Consider the following 24,632-nt stretch of genomic DNA (forward strand, 5'->3'; position numbering starts at 1 on the left):
GAGCCTCCCGTTTTTCAAAATCTTACGCAAAGCCACTAAGTTTCATTGGGATGAAGAATGCGATCGGGCGCTCGAAGAACTGAAGACATATCTGAACTCTTTGCCTGTGCTAGCCAAGCCAGCTGTGGGTGAGCCGCTTTGTATCTATTTATCTTCAACCGAGCAGACAGTAGGCTCAGCACTAGTAAGGACGAGCGGAGAAGAACAACCAGTGTACTTCTTGAGCCATATTTTAAAAGACGTTGAATCTCGCTACACCGGGCTCGAGAAGCTGGCTTTTGCTTTGGTCCTCGCCGCTCGGCGACTTCGTCCCTATTTCTTGGCTCATACTATCATCGTCCGGACAAATAGCCCCTTGGGAAAAGTGCTGTTGAACCCTGAAGCGTCCGGATGGCTCATCAAATGGACCACGGAGTTGAGCGAATTCGACATTCAGTATCAACCCCGTTCGGCGATAAAGGCGCAGTCCTTGGCAGATTTTGTCACCGAAGTGCAAAAGCCAGAACCCGAAGCTATGTGGAAAATATTTGTGGACGGATCGTCCACTCGGCTCGGGAGCGGGGTTGGCGTGCTATTACTCTCTCCCCAAGAAGAAAGGATGCACTTATCCGTTCGGCTAGACTATAGAGCCACAAATAACGAAGCGGAGTACGAAGTGTTGGTTGCTACTCGGAAAACCTAGTGGTTCCACTGTACAAAAATTTTGTACAAAGATCTGAACCTTTACCTAGCTACCATGTGTTCTTTTAAATTAAATTTTGGATCGCCTGCGGAACTTAACACGTTTGATCCAAAACTTAATCTATTTGTTCTTTTAGGTTTTGACTTGGATCTCCTGCGGAACTTAACACGTTCGACCCAAATCACCTTAAGTTATTAATTCCATTAAATATTAATTTCCATAATTGGTTCCCAGTACTGACGTGGCGAGGCACATGGCCTTCTTGGATATGGGAGCAACCACCACCGACTAGACAAAACCTTTTATGGAAAGCTAATATTTAATTTCCTAAAATAACTTTAGGTTAACCAAAAAGAACAATCAAATCACAAGGGAAAAAAAACAAAACAAAACAAAAGAACACAACATCAAAAAACATATTCGAAATACTAGAATCGCATGCCTCTTGTATTTGGTATTATTTCCAAAAATAACTAGTATGATGCGGAAAGATAAATTACTAGTTATACCTTTTAGAAAGACCTCTTGATCTTCTACCGTATTCCTCTTCTAACCTCGGACGTTGTGTGGGCAACGATCTTCCGAGATGAGAACCACCAAGCACCTTCTTCTTCCTTGCAAATTTCGGCCATCAAAACTTCTTCTAGGATGAAGAGGTTCGGCCACCACCACCATGCTCCAAGGGATACTAGAAACGAGGCTTGCTTTCTCTCCTTCTTCTCCTTCTTAGATCCGGCCACCAAAGCTATCTCCACCATGAGAAAGTTTCGGCCACACAAAGGAGAGGAGAGAAAACAAAGGGCCGGCCACACCCAAGGAAGAAAAGAGGGAGAAAAATAGAATAGAGTCGTTAGCTTTGAAGCCTCCTCTACCCCCTCTTTTATAATCCTTGATCCTGGCGAATAAGGAAAATTTAATAAAAATTTCCTTAATTCTTTTTCCATTGAAAAGGAAAAATTATTTAATTAAAAACAATTTTCTTTCTCAATTTTATTTGGCCGGCCACACCAAAGCTACAAACAAGGAGAGTTTTAATTAATTAAAACTTCCTAATTTGTCTCCAGAAATTTATAAAATTTCTCCAATAATTTAATCCCTTCATGATTGGTTTATAAAAAGGAAATTTAATAAATTAAAATCTTTCTTTTAAACATGTGGATAAAAAGAAAGTTATCTCTAAAAATTAAAATCTCTTTTAATCTACAAATAAGGAAAGATATCAAATCTTTTCTCAATCTTTTGTAGAAACTAATAAAAGAGAATTATTAATTTTTAAACTTTCTTTTAAATCATGAACATGGTTAAAAAGGAAAGTTTTCTTAAAATTTAAAATCCTCCTTTAATCAACAAATAAGGAAAGATTTTAAATTTTAAACTCTCTTTTAAACATGTAGATGATTTACAAATAAGGAAAGTTTTTACCAAAAATTAAAACCATTCTTTTAAACTACAAATAAGGAAAGAGATTAATCTCTTCTCTTAATCTTTTGTAGAAAGCTATAAAAGGAAATTTTTAATTTTTAAACTCTCTTTTAAAATCATGATATCCACATAAGAAATAATTTTAATAAAAATCCTTTTAAATATTCTAGTGGCCGGCCACCTAAGCTTGGGACCCAAGCTTTGGCCGGCCACCTACATGGCTCATCCACTTGGTCTTGGCCGGCCCTAGCTTGGGTTCCAAGCTAACTTGGCCAGCCCCATTGGATGGGTAAGAAGGTGGGTATGCGGTGGGTATAAATCTCTATATACTAGAGGCTACGATAGGGACCGAGAGGAGGAATTAGTTTTGGTCTCTCGATGAAATTAAGCATCCGTGTTGCTTGAACACACAACTTAATTTCATCAATAATAATTCATTCCACTAAAGAACTATTATTGAACTACCGCACCAATCCCAAATTACATTATGGGCTCCTTCTTATTATGAGTGTGTTAGTCTCCCTGTGTTTAAGATAACAAATGTCCACTAATTAAGTAAGTTACTGACAACTCACTTAATTAATATCTAGCTCCAAGAGTAGTACCACTCAACTTCATCGTCATGTCGGACTAAGTCCACCTGCAGGGTTTAACATGACAATCCTTATGAGCTCCTCTTGGGGACATTCTCAACCTAGATCACTAGGACACAGTTTCCTTCTATAATCAACAACACACACTATAAGTGATATCATTTCCCAACTTATCGGGCTTATTGATTTATCGAACTAAATCTCACCCATTGATAAATTAAAGAAATAAATATCAAATATATGTGCTTGTTATTATATTAGGATTAAGAGCACACACTTCCATAATAACTGAGGTCTTTGTTCCTTCATAAAGTCAGTACAAAAGGAATGACCTTAAATGGTCCTACTCAATACACTCTAAGTGTACTAGTGTAATTATATAGTTAAGATAAACTAATACCTAATTACACTACGACCTTCCAATGGTTTGTTCCTTTCCATCTTGGTCGTGAGCTACTGTTTATAATTTATAAGGTATTGATAACATGATCTTCTGTGTGTGACACCACACACCATGTTATCTACAATATAAATTAATTGAACAACTACATTTATCATAAATGTAGACATTTGACCAATGTGATTCTTATAAATGTTTATACCAAAAGCTAGGCTTTTAGTATACACTCTAACACGAAGCCCTCATAGCCGGCCTGCAGGCAGCTCGGCATGTAGGAGTCGGTCGGGTGACAATCCATTTGGATTCCCAGTTGGCCGCTCAGCAACTCTCGGGCACTTTTGAGATTAACAACGCTCGGCTCAAACTTTACGCTGAAGCCTTCGAAAAGCTCAAGGCCAACTTCAGAGAAGTTATTATCCAGAAGATACCCCGGGCGGAAAATCAGGCGGCAGATGAATTAGCCAAACTAGCAAGTTCAATATCACCGGTCGTCATCCAGCAGCCAATTGAACAAGTAGCTTTGGTGGCTCACGTCGATCGGATGGAGGGTCTCGCGTTTCCGAGCGATTGGAGGACGACCATCATGGAGTTTCTTCGATCAGGGGAAACACCATCCGATCGGGAAGCAGCACAGTTATTAAGGAGCAGAGCCGGTCAGTTCACGCTCATTGGAGACCAACTCTACAAGAAGGCTTTCTCTCGCCCACTGTTGAAGTGTGTAAGCTCGGAGGATGCGGAGTACATCCTCCACGAAGTGCACCAAGGATCGTGTGGGGGACATCTGGGCGGACGATCGCTGGCTAAGAAGATCTTGCTGGCCGGATACTTCTGGCCAACCCTGCAAACAGACGCCGCTCGGACCGTCGCGACGTGCCTCTCCTGCCAGAAGTACCACAACTTCTCCCACCGACCGGCAGAGGAGATGAAAGCGTTTACGGTAGCTTGTCCGTTCGATCAGTGGGGAATGGATATCGTGGGTCCATTCCCTATGGCGACCGGTCAGCGGAAGTTTCTACTGGTGGCGGTCGACTATTTCTCCAAATGGGTGGAGGCCGAGCCGCTGGCGAAGATCACAGAGTAAATGGTCAAAAAATTTATCTGACAGCATATAATCTGTCGGTTCGACATTCCTCGTCAGCTCGTATCTGATAATGGGCGGCAGTTCGTCGGGAAGCAGCTCGAAGAATGGTGTAAAAGTTATGGCATTGAACAACACTTCACTTCCGTAGCATATCCCCAGAGTAATGGCCAAGCGGAAGTAACAAACAGAGAAATACTCAGAATTCTCCGAGCTCGACTTGACCACATAGGAGGAAGTTGGGTTGACGAGCTGCCAGGCGTCCTATGGGCCATCCGCACGACTCCAAAAGAGGGAACGAGCGTCACGCCGTTCCATTTAGTGTATGGCGGCGAAGCGGTTATCCCGGTTGAAGTCGGCGTCGAGTCCGTCCGGATCCAGAATTATGATGAAGATAACACCGAGCGGAGGAACATGGAATTGGACCTGATTGATGAAGAGCGAGCCAAAGCGTCCGTCCGGCTGATAGCGTACCGACAGAGGATAAAGCAGAATTACAACCGGCGCGTGATCCCTAGAGCATTCCAAGTCGGTGACCTAGTGTGGAAGAAAGTAAAGCCGGTCGGCGACGTTGGCAAGTTGGAGGCTCCTTGGGCGGGTCCCTTCAAAGTCATCGAAAAGCTCTGCTCGGGTGCTTATTATTTAGAAGATGAAGATGGACGACAACTGGATCGACCATGGAGCGCAAATCATCTCCAGCCGTATCGAGCTGGGTGAGAGGTGCGCTGATATAATTCATTTTGTGTATCTTTTGGTCGCCTATGTCCTTGTAATGCAGGAAGTAAAATGATAAAAGAGGCATCTGCCAAGCTTCGCCGAACGGCAGTGTTGAAATTAGCCTTAAAGGCTGTCGAGCTCCGACGTTAAAAATCGAGAGTTGTGCCGGCGACTATAAACCCTCCTAGCGGAAGACCGTCGAGCTCCGATATTAAAAATCGAGAGTCGCGCCGGCGACTATAAACCCTCCGAGCGGAAGACCGTCGAGCTCCGACGTTAAAAATCGAGAGTCGCGCCGGCGACTATAAACCGTCGAGCTCCGACGTTAAAAATCGAGAGTCGCGCCGGCGACTATAAACCCTCCGAGCGGAAGACCGTCGAGCTCCGACGTTAAAAATCGAGAGTCGCGCCGGCGACTATAAACACTCCGAGCGGAAGACCGTCGAGCTCCGACGTTAAAAATCGAGAGTCGCGCCGGCGACTATAAACACTCCGAGCGGAAGACCGTCGAGCTCCGACATTAAAAATAGAGAGTCGCGCCAGCGACTATAAACACTCCGAGCGGAAGACCGTCGAGCTCCGACGTTAAAAATCGAGAGTCGCGCCGGCGACTATAAACACTCCGAGCGGAAGACCGTCGAGCTCCGATGTTAAAAATCGAGAGTCGAGCCGGCGACTATAAACACTCCGAGCGGAAGACCATCGAGCTCCGACGTTAAAAATCGAGTTGGTGACTATAAACCCTCCGAGCGGAAGACCGTCGAGCTCCGACGTTAAAAATCGAGAGTCGCACCGGCGACTATAAACACTCCGAGCGGAAGACCGTCGAGCTCCGACGTTAAATATCGAGTCGTGCCGGCGACTATAAACACTCCGAGCGGAAGACCATCGAGCTCCGACGTTAAACATCGAGAGTCACGCCGGCGACTATAAACACTCCGAGCGGAAGACCATCGAGCTCCGACGTTAAAAATTGAGAGTCGCGCGGCGACTATAACACTCCGAGCGGAAGACCGTCGAGCTCCGACGTTAAAAATCGAGAGCCGCGACAAAAAACTCTCGGCGGAAGACCGTCGAGCTCCGACGTTAAAAATCGAAAGTCATGCCGGCGACTATAAACCCTCCGAGCGGAAGACCGTCGAGCTCCGACGTTAAAAATCGAGAGTCGCGCCGGCGACTATAAACACTCTGAGCAGAAGACCATCGAGCTCCGACGTTAAATATCGAGTCGCGCCGGCGACTATAAACACTCCGAGCGGAAGACCGTCGAGCTCTGACGTTAAATATCGAGAGTCGCGCCGGCGACTATAAACACTCCTAGCGGAAGACCGTCGAGCTCCGACGTTAAAAATCGAGTCTCCCCGGCGACTATAAACACTCCGAGTGGAAGACCGTCGAGCTCCAACGTTAAAATCGAGTCGCGCCGGCGACTATAAACCCTCCGGCCAGAATACAATAAAGAGGTCGGCTTGTTAGTCATTTGGCCGTTCGGCCAACGAACCAAAGGTACTTCACGAACGTCTATCGAAAATCCTATTTGCGAAGCAGGATATAGTCAGCCGAGCGTACAAGCTACGCAAAATACTTCGCAAAAACTCCTTTTCAAACACGAGAAAGGTGTGATAAGAGGCGAGCGGGCAGCATACATATTGATTAGCAAAAGGACTAAGCAAGTAAAAGGATATCATATCATTATAGAAAATAAGGCCGAGTGGCCAAATTACAAAAAAGGATAGTTTTTTGGCCAAGCGGCCGAATAACAGGCAAACTTCTATTCTAAATAATCGTAAAGATCCTTCGGGATAGTGCTAAGGAGTGCCGCCTGGTCTTGAGCTGGGATGGTGGCGGAATCGGAAAGTTGCCCTTTGGACTTCAAATATTCTGTCGTGGCATTCATGGCAAGTTCAAAGGCCGTGTACATCCACTCGCAAACTTTCTCCGAAAATTCGGCCGAACGGATGTAATTTTGTCTCAAGGCAGCGACTCGGCCTGGTTCGGCCTCCTGATATTTTTTAAGGGCCGCTCGGGAAGCATCGGCGGCTGCCTGATGTTCTTGTAAAGCAGTCTCGAGCTTCGCCACCTCATCCGATCGGGCAATCTTCTCGTTGACCAGTTGCTCCATCAACTCCTTTACTTTCTGCTCCAAGCCCCGAGCCTCGACATTCATTTTCTCCAGATCGGAGATAGCCGTGTTTTTCCGAGTGGTGGCTAGGCTTATTTTTTGGTCGAGCGTCTTGACTTGCCGCTCGAGCTCGGCCAAAGTGTGGGTCTGATCGGCCGTCTTCTTCTGCTCGGCCGCCAACAAGTCTTGGGCCTTCTTAAGCTCTTTCTGCAGCTCAGAGTAAGAAGGGCCTTGGGAGCGGGGTGGACCGCCTGCAGCCTGCAGTTTTCTCAATTCTTCGTCCACCATCGCCAGGCGGTTGGATACAGCTATCTCCTCCACCCATCTCTGACAAAAGAAAAATTATTAATAGTCGATCGGAAGGAGTGCATAAAAAACTTCAGAAGAAAACACTTACCCCAGTGGCCTGCTGCATGTGGCTGTCGGCCAAATTGTGGAGTGGAATCATCGCGACGCGCGCCCGAGCGTCGGCCCACATTTCGGCTAGAGGCCCCTTCATTGTGATCATGTGCTCGGGCGCGGTTGGTTGATCAGCCTCGGGCAGCAATTCTTCGGTCGGGAGGTGAAGTGAGACCGTGACGGTGCGTCGCCGACCGAGTGTAGTTTGAGCGAAAGCCGGGGAAGGATCGAAAGCCGGCGCAGAGAATTGGGACAAAATTGTCGAACGCTCTACTGGGCGGGGAGCGGGCGGAAGGAAGCTGACGGGCATGGCCTCCAAGGGGTCCACCGACGCGTCCAACTGCGATGGGGTCCGATCGGACGAAATAGCCTCGACCTCTGGAGCTTTGCCGCGAGCAGCTGCGGTGGCCCGTTTGGACGGCTGGACCGCGGACGTGGCCGATCGGAGGGGAGTCTTCAATCGGCGCCTCTTTTGCCGGAGAGGCCGCTCTTCTTCCTGAGCGGAGCCTTCCTCCCGAACGGAAGGCTCTTGGCTAATAGTTGCTCCCACCGCCGGCTCCGGGAGAGAAGCCTGAGCGGCCGACTCCTCGTGAGTCCCGCTCTCCCCTTCATGCGAGCCGACCGGTTCAATGACAAGCGCCTCCATATCTTTTGCAGCCGCGACCTCGAGCGCCGCCGCCTTCCTCTTCAAAATTCCAACCATCACCGACTCCATGATAATGTTCGCTGCAAAGGAAAAAGAAGAAAATCAGTTAGCAATTAAGGCGAAGGTACAAGTAAAATTCTTACCGAAGCCGCTCGGGAGGGGGGTTCTGATCGGGCTCAGGCCGAATATGTACATAACCCCTTCCGGAAGGAACTTGTTGATGTTGAACTTTAAGCTGGCTAACATGTTGGCGGCGTGAAGATAGTCCGGCCAGGTCTTGAATCTCTTCAGCTCGGGGGAGGTTGGTGGTCCGATCTGCCATTGGGTTCGGAAGGAGGCCCGCTCGGGAAGGCGAATATAAAAGTAGAATTCTTTCCAATGCTTATTGGAAGAAGGTAGTTTATTGAAGAAAACTAAGCCGGGCCGAGCCTAGAACATGTAAGTGCCCGGCTCAGACTGTTTAGGGTAGTAGAAATAGTAGAAAACCTCTGGTCGGAGGGAAATGTTATGGATCTTGAATAGGACGACAACGCCGCATAGAAGGCGGAAAGTGTTGGGTACTAGGCTTCCGAGCGGAATGCCAAAAAAATTGCAAACGTCAATGATAAAGGGATGAATTGGAAGTCGCAGACCGGCAGTGAACTGGTCTCGGAAAACACAAAAGGCTCCGCGCGGCGGTTTGTGTGGCCGAGCGGAGGGAGTGGGTAAGATAATTTCAAGATCGGAAGGGATGTCAAAGTTATTTATCAGAGTATCGGCGTCACGCCGATCGAAGCGTGACTCCATGGTAACATACCACGAGCTGAGAGCTTGGTCATGAGGTTGGGAGGAGCTAGCCATTGGCCGAGCGAACGAAACCAAAAAAGACGACAGGTAGAGGATAAAAGAAGGAAGATTGCAAACAAAACAGCGGCCAGAGAATCCGAACTAGACAAAAAAACACAAGATTAATGGAGAGGAAAGGAAGGAAGAGCCTTACAGAGAAGAAGGAGGATCGAAGGAAGAACGCCGGAGATCGTCGGAGAACAGAAGAACAGGGTCGCCGGAATACTGAGAGCGAGAAGCTATGGAGCACGCGAGAGCAGAAATGCGGCGAAGGAAGAAAGCGAAGCCTTTATAGGGTGGAGCCCGAGCGGCCTCCACCGTCGGATTCATGTCACGAGAACCGGAGCACGCATTGCACCGTTCATTTCGAACCGCCTCGATCCCGTCAGAACACCACGCCGCCGCCGTACAATGACGACAGCCTCGACACGTGGCATTCGGCCACTGGAACGCATTTAGTGAACGCGTGCTCGACCTTAATGATGGAGATTGACGAAAATTTTGAAAAGATACCGAATGTTGGCGTTGACTGGCGTTTTAGCTGCCCCCGTGTGTCTGAGCGGAAGCAAAGATGCATATGGACGCCGCTCGGCACAACTGATGGTCCAGTCAGTCGGACTAATCGCCTCTTTCGACTAGACTTGAAGGGGAGGCAAGTGATCCAACAATGAGGAGGGGGGACCCCCCTTTTGCAGAGTCAACGCCACGTGGAGGTTGAAAGGTAAAAGGTCAACCAAATGTTTGGCCGGGCGGATAAAGATTGGGGCGACCGGCCTAACGTTCTGAACGGAAGCAAAGACACCCCGGCGGGGAGTCGGGGTTCCGACGCTTATATTGAACCAGGTTGTATGGTCGAGCAGGTAGCCTGCTCGGCCGAAGGCATAAAGTAGTAATACTGCGAACAGTCTCCACAGAGCACACAACCGGGAATCTCCCGAGCGGACTAGTACATACGACCGGCCGGACGTGAGGGGACTGCCGACCGGCCGGACGCTCGGAATGGGGTAAGAAGAGACAAAAGGACAAGGGAACATCTTCTGACTGCGGGTATGCTCAACGACCAAGCCATACGCAGGATCTTACGACAGAGGGTTCCGCTGTCCCATCAGAGATGTGCTCGGACTGTAGCAGTATGGTGTCAGGTAAGCTCTTCTGACAAGCTCATACTGAGGTATGGTTAGAGGACACGTATTCACCTCGGTATGTGTGCGTGAGCCTCTTCACTGCTCTATATAAGGAGCATCACAATTCGCCGGAGGTACGCATTCTCGCATATTAAGAGCCACTTTCTCGTCTTCCTCTTGCCTGACTTGAGCGTCGGAGGTGTTAGGACCGATGATCACGGCTAGAGAGGGGGTGTGAATAGCCGCCCCAAATTCTTCGTTTCTTTCTACAATTAGGGTTAGCGCAGCGGAAATAAAACGAATAGAAACGAAAAAGGAGAAACAAACCTCAACACGAAGATGTAACGAGGTTCGGAGATGATACTCCTACTCCTCGGCGTGTCCGTAAGGTGGACGAGCCCTATCAATCCGTCGGTGGATGAGTCCCCGGAGAACCGGCGAGAACCGACTAATAAATACTCCTTGTGGGTGGAGAAACCTCGCCACAATAACTTGCAACAGCAATATGGAAATACAAAGAAGAGCAAGAATAAAATACACAATGAATGTACAAATACTCGCTTGCCTTCTGGTCGAAGTCCGGATGAAGCACCAACTTCGGACGAATGCCAACAAGCGACTCGATCGAAGAAGCTCACGAAGCTTGAGCTCGAAAGCTCAAAACGCAATGAAGAAGCGAAGCTTGGACGGAAGAAGAGTGAGGCGTTCGCCTTTGAAGCCCGACTCTCTTATACCGCATCCACTGCGAAGAAGAAGCGGAAGGCGTTGGCTCTGGCGGATAGTTACTGGACCGATCGGTGGCTGATCGGTCGAGCTTCGATCGGTCACGGGGACCGATCAGGCTATTCCTTCCTTTTCTCCCGAACTTTTGCCTTCGATCGTTGTTTCTGATCGGTGCGAGACCGATCGAGATAACACTCGATGAACTCTTTGTTTGGTTCTTGATCGATCACGGACCGATCCGGATACCGATGTATCATGGATCGATCCTTGATCGATCGAACTTGGTTTTACCCAAACCAAGTCCCAAACCTTCAAACCAACATCCGGTCAACCTTGACTGTTGGTACATCATGCTAGCATCCGGTCACTCCCTTGACCGCTAAGACTCCCCACCAAGTGTCAGGTCAATCCCTTTGACCCACTTGGACTTTTCTCTTCGTGCAAGTATCGGTCACTCCCTTGACCTACTTGACCTTCTCAACACGGATGTCCGATCACCCTTGATCCATCTGGATTTTCCTGCCTTTTTACTCACCGGGACTTTCACCTAGCTTCACTCACTAGGGTTTTCACAGCTTCCTCACAGGATTTCAATCTGCCCGGCTTCACTCACGGGACTTTCCATCTGGCTTCACTCACGGGACTTTCACCGCCTGGCTTCACTCACGGGACTTTCCAAACTGCCTGGCTTCACTCACGGGACTTTCCACATCCGGTCCAGAGCAGGCTCCAGAGCCCTCTCGACCACGTCAGGAGAGCAGGCTCCGAGCCCTCTCCGACTTTCATCCGGTCCGAGCGAGCTCAGGCCCTCTCGACTTTCATCAGGTCGAGCAGAGCTCCAGGCCCTCTCTAACCATAGTTCGGAGAACGAGCTACGAGCCCTCTCCGACTTCCCATGTGCCAAGCTTCCATACTTGGATTTCTCCGTCCAAGTCTCCATACTTGAACTTTTCGTGCCAAGCTCCTGCTTGGACTTTTCACCATGCCAAACTCCCTGCTTGGACTTTTCCCATGCCAAGCTCCCTGCTTGGACTTTTCCTGTGCCAAGCTCCCTGCTTGGACTTTTCTGAGTCAGGTCAACTCACCTCGGGTCAACCAGGTCAACCTTGACCACGGGTTGCACCCACAATCTCCCAAGCTTGTTCTCGTCAAACATCAAGATACAACTCGAGTCAAGTCAACTCGAGTCTGGTCAACCAGGTCAACCTTGACCTAAGGTTGCACCAACAATCTCCCATCATGTTCTCGTCAAACATCAAAATACAACTCGAGTCAGGTCAACTCGAGTCGGGTCAACCAGGTCAACCTTGACCTAAGGTTGCACCAAAAATCTCCCCCTTTTTGATGTTTGACAAAACCCATAATCAAACTCATAATCAAGTTAGGTTAACCCAATAACCTAACTTAGGTTTTCTAATGTTCTTCCCTGAACATTCTCTATTCTCCTCAAACCTACACTCTCCCCTTTTTTGACACACATCAAAAAGAGTGAATCAAGGTCAAGAGTTTCTTTCTAATGAAAGTCCCATACCTTTCATTGAAACTCTTAATTTCCCCCTTGATACTACGGTCAACAATTAACTTAGTGATAATCCCATATCACTCAAGTCTTTAGGAGTAAAAACTCCCCCTAAAAGTCAACTCCCCTTAACTAATAGGTAAAATTCCCCCTAAAGGTCAACTCCCCCTTAACCATTGCACCAACAATGTCTTGGAGAGTTCCAAACCTTTAGAAACCTAAAACACCACTTCCCAAGCTGAAATTTCAGACAACCAGTCGAATTTCAGCAAGTTGGCACGCCCTGATCGGTCACCAGACCGATCAGCCTTCACTGGATCGGTCCAGTGACCGATCAAGCATCCCCTGGATCGGCCCTAGTGACCGATCCACTCTTTCCTGGACCGATCAGAATCCTCTCTGATCGGTCCACAAGTCTGATATCAGAATTTCTGATTTTCCTCCCGAAATTCAGAAACTCCTAGAAAATTCCAGAAAATTCCAAAAATTATAAAATTTTGAGGATACATTCCTCATAACATATACTATCAAGAAAAAATAGTTTTCTACGAAAATAACTTCCATTTTCAAAACTTGATACAAAGTTCTAAAAACTTTGAAATAGTTCAAGTTTAACTCAACTTTGTATCAACTTTCTCAATGATGAATGCTATCACTAGAAAAGCTTCATCAAGGTTTTTCAAATCAATTTTAAAATGATTTTAAACCATTTAATTTAGGACCACAATCTTAGGGCTAAATGTACATGACTTGTACACAAGCTTTCCCTATGATCCCTAATTTTGAATTAGGCTCATCTAGGTACAAGAACCATGCACCTTGATCCTAACTCATCATCCTAATATCTCACACACATCTAATGTGTATCAAACACATTCAAGTCAATTTTGATGTGAGATATGGGTTTAGGTTATCTTATTCTAAGGTCTCATGCATTTTCTAAACATCAATTTGATCTCCATATCAAATTGTGTTTTTATCCTTAAATCAATTTCATTGATTATAAATGCAAGAGAAGAGATGATGACATGACATATAATGATATCATACATAATAACATGTGCCAATGTCATGATGTCATGACATAAAGTATGAAACTTAAATAAAGCATGACATATAAATAACCTAAGCATTATCATGACATTTCAAATGATCATAGATTAAATATGATGTCATGACATGACATATGGCAAACAATATATGGCAAATAGCACATAAAGGTATAGAAAATACCTAATTCTAGCCTTAGTTGCCATTTTTGATAATTTTGATCATTTTGCCATAAATTCTATATTCCTAAGTGTGATAGACCTAAAATCATATCCTCAAGACTTTTAGATCACTATGTGCCAACTAGATTGACTTTAGAAAATTCCTCAAATGTGGTTGTCACATTCTAATCATCTTAGGAATAATTCTTAATTTCATTTTCAAGGTTTGATTATACCTTGAAAAATCCTAAAGTGCCACATTTTGCCATGATTAGGTTTACTACCTAGTCAAGTAAGGTTGGCACACCCTAACTCATCTAGCGTGATGGAATCACGCTCCTAGGAACCCAATACCTATTTGAGCTCATTGGGTTCACTAAGTATTCACTAGGGATGACTTCCCTAGCAACCCTCCTAATGACCCTCCTAGGCTTTAAAGCCTTGGTCATTTGGGACTCATCAAGATCAACTCTAGGGGTGACTCCCCTTGTGACCTTGGTGATGGTCTTCCTAGCCCTAGATTTTGTTCCATAATCGAATGGAACATTGTGATAAGTGGGCTTGACCACTTGGGACTTAGGTTTGTGACCCAAACCTTTCTTGTCCTTGGACTTGGGTTTTTGACCCCTAGACCCTAGAGTCAAATCCTCAAGAGCCTTTTCTAGAGAGTCAAGTCTTGACCTCAAGACTTGATTTTCTTTCTCCAATACCTCAAGCTTTAATTTATCATTTTTCTTTGAGGTATTCCTAGGCATATGTCTAGATGATTTGGGATTCCTACCTAGGTTTTCCTTAGCCTTAGATGGGTTAATTCTAGGGTTGGCTTTCCTAGTGTTATCCTTATCTAGGCTCACATGTTTGGCACCTAAGCATGTGTATCGATTTCTAATGTTATCATGCTTACCATTATTAACAATAGCAATCAAACTACTAGCATGCATCTTACTAGTATTGCAATAATGTGCCTTAGAGATTACCTTAGGGTTTGCCTTAGCTCCCCCTATCGATGTGCTCGGTCTCTTGTCCTTGTGAGATTTCCTCCCCCTCGGACATTGGCTCCGATAATGCCCCCTTCGCTTGCATTGGAAGCACACCACGTGCTCCTTGCCCTTGCGTGTTGGGACTCCGACTTCCTTGACCTTTGGCGCCGGTGGAGTCTTTCTAACCCTCTTTGGACACTTACTCTTGTAATGTCCAAATTCCCTACACTCAAAGCACATTATGTGTAATTTGCTAGAAACTAAATGACTTGAGTTACCTAGAGTTGAGGATGGATGAACGCTCTCTCCTTCATCCCTTCCGGAGGTAGAAGATTCTTCTTCTTGCTCCGAACTTGAAGAAGAACTCTCCTCCTCTTCTTCTTTAGATGTTGAGTGGCCCTCAACTTCTAAATTCATTCCTCCATTAAGTGAACTCCTTGGCTCACTTGACTCCTCTTCATGGCTTGAAGTGGAGTTCCCCTCATGGAACTTAGCTAAGTTGTTCCACAACTCCTTGGCATTGTTGTATCCACCTATCTTACATAGAATGTCATTAGGTAATGAGAATTCAAATACTTTCATTACCTCATCGTTGATTGTGGAATGGTGAATTTGTTCCCTTGTCCACTTCTTCTTCTTGAGTGGTTTTCCTTCCTTATCCATTGAAGGCTTGAAACTTAATTGAACACAACTCCAATTTTCAAGGTTAGTCATAAGAAAATACCTCATTCTTACCTTCCAATACGCGAAGTCGTCGCGGTCATAGAAAGGTGGAATGGTGATGTCTTCTCCGAGTTGATCCATCTCTAGCTTGTGCTCCCTCGGGTGTTAATCCGACGAAGAGCGACCTCGCTCTGATGCCACTTGTTAGGACCGATGATCACGGTTAGAGAGGGGGGTGTGAATAGCCGCCCCAAATTCTTCGTTTCTTTCTACAATTAGGGTTAGCGCAGCGGAAATAAAACGAATAGAAACGAAAAAGGAGAAGCAAACCTCAACACGAAGATGTAACGAGGTTCGGAGATGATACTCCTACTCCTCGGCGTGTCCGTAAGGTGGACGAGCCCTATCAATCCGTCGGTGGATGAGTCCCCGGAGAACCGGCGAGAACCGGCTAATAAATACTCCTTATGGGTGGAGAAACCTCGCCACAATAACTTGCAACAGCAATATGGAAATACAAAGAAGAGCAAGAATAAAATACACAATGAATGTACAAATACTCGCTTGCCTTCTCGTCGACTGAAGTCCCGGATGAAGCACCAACTTCACGGACGAATGCCAACAAGCAACTCAGTTGAAGAAGATCACCCGAAGCTTCGGAGCTCAGCAAAGCTCAAGAGCACAGCAGTGAAGAAGCAGAAGCTTCGGACCAGAAGAAGAGTGAGAGCGTTACTGCACTGTAGAAGCCCAGCTCTCTTATACTTGCATCCACCTGCGAAGAAGAAGCCAGAATACAGAAGACCGTTGGCTCACAACGGATAGTTCTGGACCGATCAGGCTGAAGCCTGATCGGTCCTGGGGACCGATCAGCAGCTTCCTTTTCTCCGTCAACCTTTGCCTCGATCGGTCCACAGACCGATCAACATACTCTGTGGCTTTGTTGTTTATTCTTGATCGGTCACCGGACCGATCCGGATACTGATGTATCCGGATCGATCTCTTGATCTATCGAGCTTGGTTTTGCCCAAACCAAGTCCCAAACCTTCAAACCAACATCCGGTCAACCTTGACTGTTGGTACATCATGCCTAGCATCCGTCACTCTTGACTGCTAAGACTCCCCACCAAGTGTCGGTCAATCCTTTGACCCACTTGGACTTTTCTCTTCGTGCAGTATCCGATCACTCCCTTGACCTACTTGACCTTCTCAACACGGATGTCCGATCACCCTTGATCCATCTGGATTTTCCTGCCGGTTTCACTCACGGGACTTTCACCTAGCTTCACTCACTAGGGTTTCACCGGCTTCACTCACCGGGATTTCCAATCTGCGGCTTCACTCACCGGGACTTTCCCACTGCTTGACTTCACTCCTTTCCAGCTGCTTGGCTTCACTCACGGGACTTTCACGCTTCACTCACCGGGACTTTCCACATCCGGTCCAGAGAACGAGCTCCCGAGCCCTCTCGACCACGGTCAGGAGAACGAGCTACCGAGCCCTCTCCGACTTTCATCCGGTCCGGAGCGAGCTCTGAGGCCCTCTCAGGCTTTCATCCGGTCCGGAGAGCGAGCTCCAGGGCCCTCTCTGACCATAGTTCGGAGAACGAGCTACGGAGCCCTCTCCGACTTCCCATGTGCCAAGCTTCCATACTTGGACTTCTCCGTGCCAAGTCTCCATACTTGGACTTTTCCCGTGCCAAGCTCCCTGCTTGGACTTTTCACCATGCCAAACTCCCTGCTTGGACTTTTCCCATGCCAAGCTCCCTGCTTGGACTTTTCCTGTGCCAAGCTCCCTGCTTGGACTTTTCCGAGTCAGGTCAACTCACCTCGGGTCAACCAGGTCAACCTTGACCACGGGTTGCACCCACAATCTCCCAAGCTTGTTCTCGTCAAACATCAAGATACAACTCGAGTCAAGTCAACTCGAGTCTGGTCAACCAGGTCAACCTTGACCTAAGGTTGCACCAACAATCTCCCATCATGTTCTCGTCAAATATCAAAATACAACTCGAGTCAGGTCAACTCGAGTCGGGTCAACCAGGTCAACCTTGACCTAAGGTTGCACCAACAGGAGGGTCGTCGCCGGGAACCCCCTCCCAGCCCGACTTCATTGCAGGTTCGCCGGAGACCCGAGCGACCGGTCGGAGATCCACGTCAGTAGTTCGGAGAGCGCCACGTGCCCAGCGTCCGTTGATTCAGCGTTCGGACATGATCATAATATGTAATATATAATATATAATATATAATATATAATATATAATATATAATATATAATGTATATATAAAATTTGAAACATAATTTAAAATGAACTAAAACACAAATTTATAAAATAATTTTTTATAAACAAAAGTAAATAAAGATTTGAAAGAGAATCTAATACGAAATTTTATTCGTTAAAAAATCTGTGTATAAAATTTTAAACAGAAATAAATTTTAATTTAATTTATATAAAAATTTAAAACAAGAATAAATTCTATTTTAAATTTATATAAATTAAAAATAAATTTATTAAATAATTATTATTTTATTTTTTTTAATAACTTAACTCCATATTCATTTTGTTTGTCTCTCGGTGCCAACTTGCGGACTTGATTTCGTTCATCGCCCAAGACTTCTGCTGCTGCTATCTCTAACAAGTAATTCCAAATTTCTTCTTCTTCCTTCTGCCATGACTGCTCTTGTCGATGGCCTATGCCGTGGATGCTCGGACGATCAGAGAGTTGCTTGAGGTGGCGCCCGCCTTAGCCATGCGAGCAACCAAATCGCTCCTTGGCCGCACGTGCAACCAAATCGCGCTATGTTTGCTGCCTAGGCTGTTGCCGCGGCAGCCCTGCTTTGGCCATTACTGCCCTTCCTTGGCCATGTCTGCCAGCATCAGCACTGCCTTAGCCACTAGCAGCAGCCTTGGTCGCTTATGCCCTGCCTTGGTCGCGACTACTAGCGGCAACCCTGCTTTGGCCGTTACTGCCCTTCCTTGGCCATGTCTGCCAGTGTTAGCACTGCCTTGGCCGCCAGCAGCAGCCTTGCCTTGGTTCTTTGAATTTGGCTTCACTATCATTTTGCCTTTCTACCTTTTTAGCGATTCCGTATCTTCTGCTCTGTGTAGTCTACATAGGCTATTCCTGCTCCTTACATTGATCATTCCTCCTTTGATAAGCCCATCTCCAACCGTATTCTGGTTGCCTTTTGTAAGGTTTCTCATTCCAGCAACCAACATTCTGTTCACCATTCTGGGCAATTTCTGTTTTGGGTCCAGCTTCAAGTTCAGATCTGCCATTTCTTGCAACATTTCCAGCTTATATCTGCCCCTCTATTTCAGTATGTTTCACTGGTCATCCTCCTTTAGATTGCTGCTGGTCCGATCCAGGAGTCTCATTTATAAATACTGCTTGGGGTTTCAATGTTGTTACTCTTACTTGAAAAACAACCAATGCCGATTGGTATTAACAAGAATGATATGCATCAATTTTACACCCAGCTTGTTCTTGATATATGTTAATTATGTGGAAATACTTATCATATATGCCATGTTCTACAGGAATTTTTGTTGTTGTTTACTACCGTTCTCATTTGCTTTTGTTTTTGTTTGTTCAATATTGCAATTCTCTTTTGCTGAATTTTGTTACCTGAATTTTTTCTTGTATTCTCTTTTGTTAAATTTTGTTTGTTTAATTTTATTGATGAATTTTTTATTTATATGATGTGGGATGTCAAATAGAGGGATGAAGGATATTAGTTCCAACAAGGAAGATTAAGGGGGAGAGGACTTAATATGACAATCTCTTACAATACTATATTTAATTCTTATTAATGGTATACAATTTGAAGAAACCATTGAGTTATATAATATTTACTTTATTGATTACGTATGTAGGCAACGTGATATAATGCTTGACTTGACAACATACCCAATGAAACAGAGGTGCATAAATTTTATCTAGTTGTTGTATTTATTAAATTACATACATTATATGTATTTATTGTAAATATCTCGGGATAATTTTGATGTGTTCAATCGAGTTAAGTTAGGTCATGTTGTGTCTGATTTTTGTGTCTAAGTGCACAGGAACTTAGTGTTGGGTCGAGATGCACGTGAAAGGGGGGGGTGAATCATATGGTTTTCAAAAACTTTTCCTTTTCGGTTTTGAAATCAAAGTATATGCAACGGAGAAACATGAAAACCAAAAGCAAGTAAAAAGACAGATTCAATTTTACTTGGTTCGGAGTCTTCGGTGACTCCTACTCTAAGACCCAGGTCCTACAAACCTATCGAAGGGTAATTTACTAATAACCTCTTCCAGAACCGCAGGAAGAGGGGATTGAATACAAAAAGAAATTGACAGAGTGTAACAATATACTTTCAATTTACAGAAATTAAGTACAGAACTTAAGCTTTGTTATCAAACACTTTTTATAGACAGTCAACTTAAACTCGATGTTTGGACGACTTCTCGGTGACAGTAGGGCGTTGTAGAGTCGTAGCAGGGCAGTAACAGAAAATCAGAGCAGTTAGAATGCTAATCGGACGCATAGAAGCTTGTATATCAGTTGTTCTTGAATGCTTGGTCTCGAGGCATCCTTATAAAGAGTGTAGAAGGCGCCTTTCATAGCCTTGAAGGCGTATTCTATAGGCAAAAATCTATCCCAAACTCATTGCTCCTTATCGCTGACTTGTTCTAAATTCTATCCATTGGAAGGCGCCTTCCAGAGTATCGAAGGCGCCTTCCATGAACAGTACTAAAGGAGTATTACAATGCTTGAAGACGCCTCGGATACTGTTCACACGAGGCCTTTTTGCTCCTTTTGCCCTGCAAGTTAGGTTAGTCTAACAGAATAATATCTAACTTGCAAAACAAGGTTAGCACAATAATAATATGATTAATTTATGACTTAGACCTTATCCTCTAGACCAGGATCTAGTCAGGGTCTTAATTTTGATTTCCGAAATGGACCTAAATTGGACCGATGTCTACTGTCACCTCAACCGGGACACGTTTTCACTTAGTCACTCTCCTCCAGTGACTTACCTTCACTTACTGTGTATTAAGTTACCTCCTTGACATCAATCTAACCCACCAGGTCTTCCTGCCAGAATCACACATCTGGACTCCCTCCCGTAGGGAATCGAACATCCTGATCTTCTGCCGAAATCACACATCCAAACTTCCCTCCTGTCAAAATCTCACATCTGAACTTTGCCACTCGGGAATCACGCATTCTGACTAGACTTCTTGCCTGGTGTCAGGTCCTCTTGACCAGTTAAGATAGTCAACCCTGCACACTTGGTAACAAGATTAGATCATGATAATACCTAACTTAACTCAGTTGTCATTCATCAAAACCTAAGTTAGACCGTTAGTGTAAATTGTACTAACACGGGAAGCGAGAAGGATGACACGGGAAGCGAGTCGATGGACTTGTTGCATCCGAGGATGGAGGTGCTGTGGAAAAATACACTGACAAACGAGAAGGATATGTGCGGCACTTCTAAAAGACAAGAAGCCGAAGCGAAAGACTGCTCAAGGAAAAAGCCAAAATTGGGTTCAGGTGAGCTTAACTCTGGATAGCCGGAGAATCACTCAAGCGATTGGTGCAGCAGCCGGACAAGTCAACACGAAGTTGACTTGAGAATCACTCAAGCGCTCGGCCAAGTTTGGGCGCTCGAACTAGCTTGGTACAGTGCAAGCGCCTCTTTGGACCGTTGCAACGAAGATAACTCTTGGAGTCCACATCAACACCAATCCAGGCACCCAGATCGATCATGGCACCCGGGTGAGGATAAAATATTATCATCAAGTCATTGAAGAGTCGTTGCGAAGCAGATAAGATGCATCGCTAGGGGAGCCCTGACTTGCTCCAGGCACTCGGAGCTGCCACGTCAATCAACGGACAAATTCAACTAGTAGACTTTAAATAGAGCTCTGGTCCTCGGAGTTTAGTACAATACTTGTTAACAAACTTTGTGCCTTCAATTCTAATTCTGTTTTTACGTTTCTATGCTTTCAACACTGTAAGAGACTACTTTGCCTTCATGAAAAGGAGATCTTTCTATTGGAGTTTTTACTGTTTTGGATTAGCAACCTTACTAGTTGCAAACCAAGTAAATTCTACCTCGTCTTTTAATTTATGTTTATTATTTCTTGTTCAACAAACTTGTGTTTGTCTTTGCTATATTCAGAAAGCAAAAGAACTTTGTAATCGAACTTGCAGACTATTTACCCCATCTAGTTGGACTCATCGAAACCTACATTTATTTGTCATAGGATGAGGAGGGATGATGCTCGATACGAAGAAGTAATTCATTAGTAGATTGACGAAGAGAAGATTCCATCAAATATCAATGAGCAAACTAAAAAAATGAGGCTACGTCATATGACCTTTTAAATTTAATAAGTTTTGTGTCTATTTTGTAATAAATTATTTTTTTGTTATAATATTCTTAATGTTGTATTTGTTGAAATTGAGGTTCCTCGTGAAATTACAAATAACATCAAATGAGTTAAAGGAATGTGGTCAACGTGGAAAAAGGTGCCTAATGATATTAAGGATTTGTTTTGAGAAAATTTTAAGGTAAGTAGTATATTTTAAATTCTTAAAAAAATTATCTCATTTTGTATGAATTAATTTATCATTGATATTATTTATAACATTGATTGTATATTGGATTTGATGTAGTTGAGACATAAATGGGATAATTTTATGGACAAAGAAATAAAAAAGGTATAGAATGAAAATGCAAGTGAGAGATACTGGACAACAATTCATTTACACACTGTGAGAGGATGGTAAACCTCCTTTTCTATATGTTTATCCTAATAATTTACATATCTTATTTATTAAATTATTGTATTTAAATTAAATATATCTCATTTGTGTGGTTTTATATTGACATACGTTATATATGATTGTAGAAAAAAGATTTGAAATGAGAAGTGCACGAATTTAAGATTTTGGAACGAATACAGAAATATACCAGAGAGTTAATGAATAACAAATCGGTCCGAGTTAGTATAAGTTAACGAAGTTAATTATTATTAATATTTTAATATATTGTATTGATATCTCATTTGTTTTTTTTTTGATATTTTTTACACTAATATAAGTTATTGTAATATGAACAAGAACAATATAGAGAGAGACAAAATGTTGATGATCACTCTATTTAACATTCATTCAATCTCAAATCATAGTGTGATGTAGTGGATGACTCATGTAAGGGGAGGGTTTATCGATTTAGATGCAATCAAGATTTTGAAAGATCATATAATGGAAGTTCCAACGAAATGTGCTTTAATGAGAAAAATAAAGAACTATCACAAGAAATTTAAGACATGGGTGCTGCTAGCAAGAGGATTGAGGGAAAAAAAATATTTTTTAAAAAAAATTGTTATCACATAAAATAGGCAGAGGGAAGAAAGGCTTATTGAGGGACTTCGAAAAAGAGAAGAAAATCTCAAGAAGATGGTTCATAAGATAATTTAAGAAGTGAGATATACAAATCATTTGTATCCAAGAGGATCTAGTCCTCATTAGCATCCGTGATAGACAAAACAAAGATTGAAATTAGTTGGATGATGTGAATATTTCTTAATGCTGACTACTCATCGCACACACACGTAGCATGTGTAATATAATACACGAATACACATAAATTAGTGCCCCGGATCTATAAATTGGACTTCGTAAGGGTGCATCATGCCTATGTAGTAGTGCAACACAAGGACGATGCTCAAGAGCCCCAACAACAAGCTACTATAATGGAATTTCCCTATTAAACTGATAAGAACAGATACTACACTTTATCTTAGCCAAAAGATTGAGAAATATATGCTTTATAATGTCATCCACCCAAGGTATTTATAAAAGCTTCTCCACTCAGTGTTACCAATCCTAAGATGTGGGACTAATGAGAACTATGACAATGCATATTTTTCATATAAAAAATAACCAAAAAAATTACTAATAAGTTTTAAAATTATTTTCAGTGTGAAAAGAAAAAAGATATTAACATAATTTAATTTTATGCTTTACCAATATTACTTATTAAAGGGTTTCATATTCTTAATTAAATAGTAAGATTATATAATATTTTTAGATTAAAAATTAATTGTTTTATTTTTTAAAATTTACTTAAAATGTGTGCATGTTTCTTGTAAAATAATATGTAGATGAGAAATATAGAATATGATATAATAAAAATTTGAGACAAACTAATGACAGATTTAAAATAAAATTAGAGACTAAATTTGTATAAGGATTTATAAACAAAATTATAAACAGATTTATAAATAAATTAAAATTATATTCCTTATATAATCATAGATAGATTTAAAACAAAATTAGAGATGAAATTTGTATTCAAAATTAATTTTATTTGGTTAAATTAAAAATAAATTTAGAAATGATTTTTCAATCCACTTGTGAAATTAGAGACGAAATATTTGTGTCTCAAAATTAGCTACGGGGCTTTCAATAACGGATATTTGAGATAGAATATTCTATCTCAAACTATCTTTAGAAACAGAAAAGTGTCTTTCAAAGACAGATTTTTTCATCTATAAAGTCCTATTTTCTTGTAGTGAGCTTCATCTATTTTTGTTAGTACAATTTCCTTAGGTCAAGATTGATCAGTTTGACTAAGTTTGAGTTGACTCAACCTTGAATCTTGATGTTTGAGTTTTGATATTTGAAAATATATAGAGATTATAGGTGCAATCGTCCGTTTGGGGAGATTGGTCAAGGTTGATCAGTTTGATGTGAAGAAGAGTCAAATAGGTCAAGGTTGACTGGATACTTGAATGGAAAATCCTAACTGGAGGTTAGGTAAGGGCAAGTCCAATGGGAATGTTGAAAGAAGAAGAAGAGTCGAGTAGGTCAAGGTTGACCAGATACTTGACTTGAAATTCTTGGTGAGCGAAGCCAAGCAATTGGAAAGTCCCAGTGAGTGAAGCCAGACATTTGAAAAGTCCTAGTGAGTGAAGCAGGTAGTTGAAAAGTCCTAGTGAGTGAAGCTAGGTAGATGGAAAATCCTAGTGAGTGAAGCCAGTGAAACCAAGTGAAAAGCCCTAGTGAGTGAAGTTATGTAGTGAGAAAGTCTTGGTGAGTAAAGTCAGACAGATGAAAATCCAGGTAGGTCAAAAGTTGACCAGACACTTGGTGCTTGGAAGTCTAACTGGGTTAAAGGATAACCGTGTAAGTATCTCGTGATGATTTTTATGTGATCAATCAAGTCAAATTAGGTCATGTGTATGTATAATGCCTTTTGTCTAAGTGTGTAGGAACTTAGAAGCACACAAAATCGAGCGAAAGACGTAGTTAGCGAGAAGGATGGCACGGGAGAGAGTTGATGGGCTCAGTGCGTCTGAGGGATGAGGTGCTGTGTAAGAGCATGCTGACAGATGAGAAGGAAGCACACATCATTTCCAAGGGACGAGAAGTTAGAGCAGAAGCTTGCTCAAGGAGAAGGCCAGAAAATGAGTTTTGATAAGCCCTATTCCGGATGGCCGAAATCACCCAAGAGAATAGAGC

General features: G+C 43.6%; 1 pseudogene; it reads right to left on the reverse strand.

The window, feature by feature from the left end:
- Positions 1 to 22,787: 22,787 nt before the first annotated feature.
- Positions 22,788 to 22,933, reverse strand: LOC122028408 (annotated as a pseudogene).
- Positions 22,934 to 24,632: the final 1,699 nt, after the last annotated feature.

The sequence above is a fragment of the Zingiber officinale genome, chromosome 10A (genome assembly GCF_018446385.1).
Source record: "Zingiber officinale cultivar Zhangliang chromosome 10A, Zo_v1.1, whole genome shotgun sequence".
NCBI classification, from domain to species: Eukaryota; Viridiplantae; Streptophyta; class Magnoliopsida; order Zingiberales; family Zingiberaceae; genus Zingiber; species Zingiber officinale.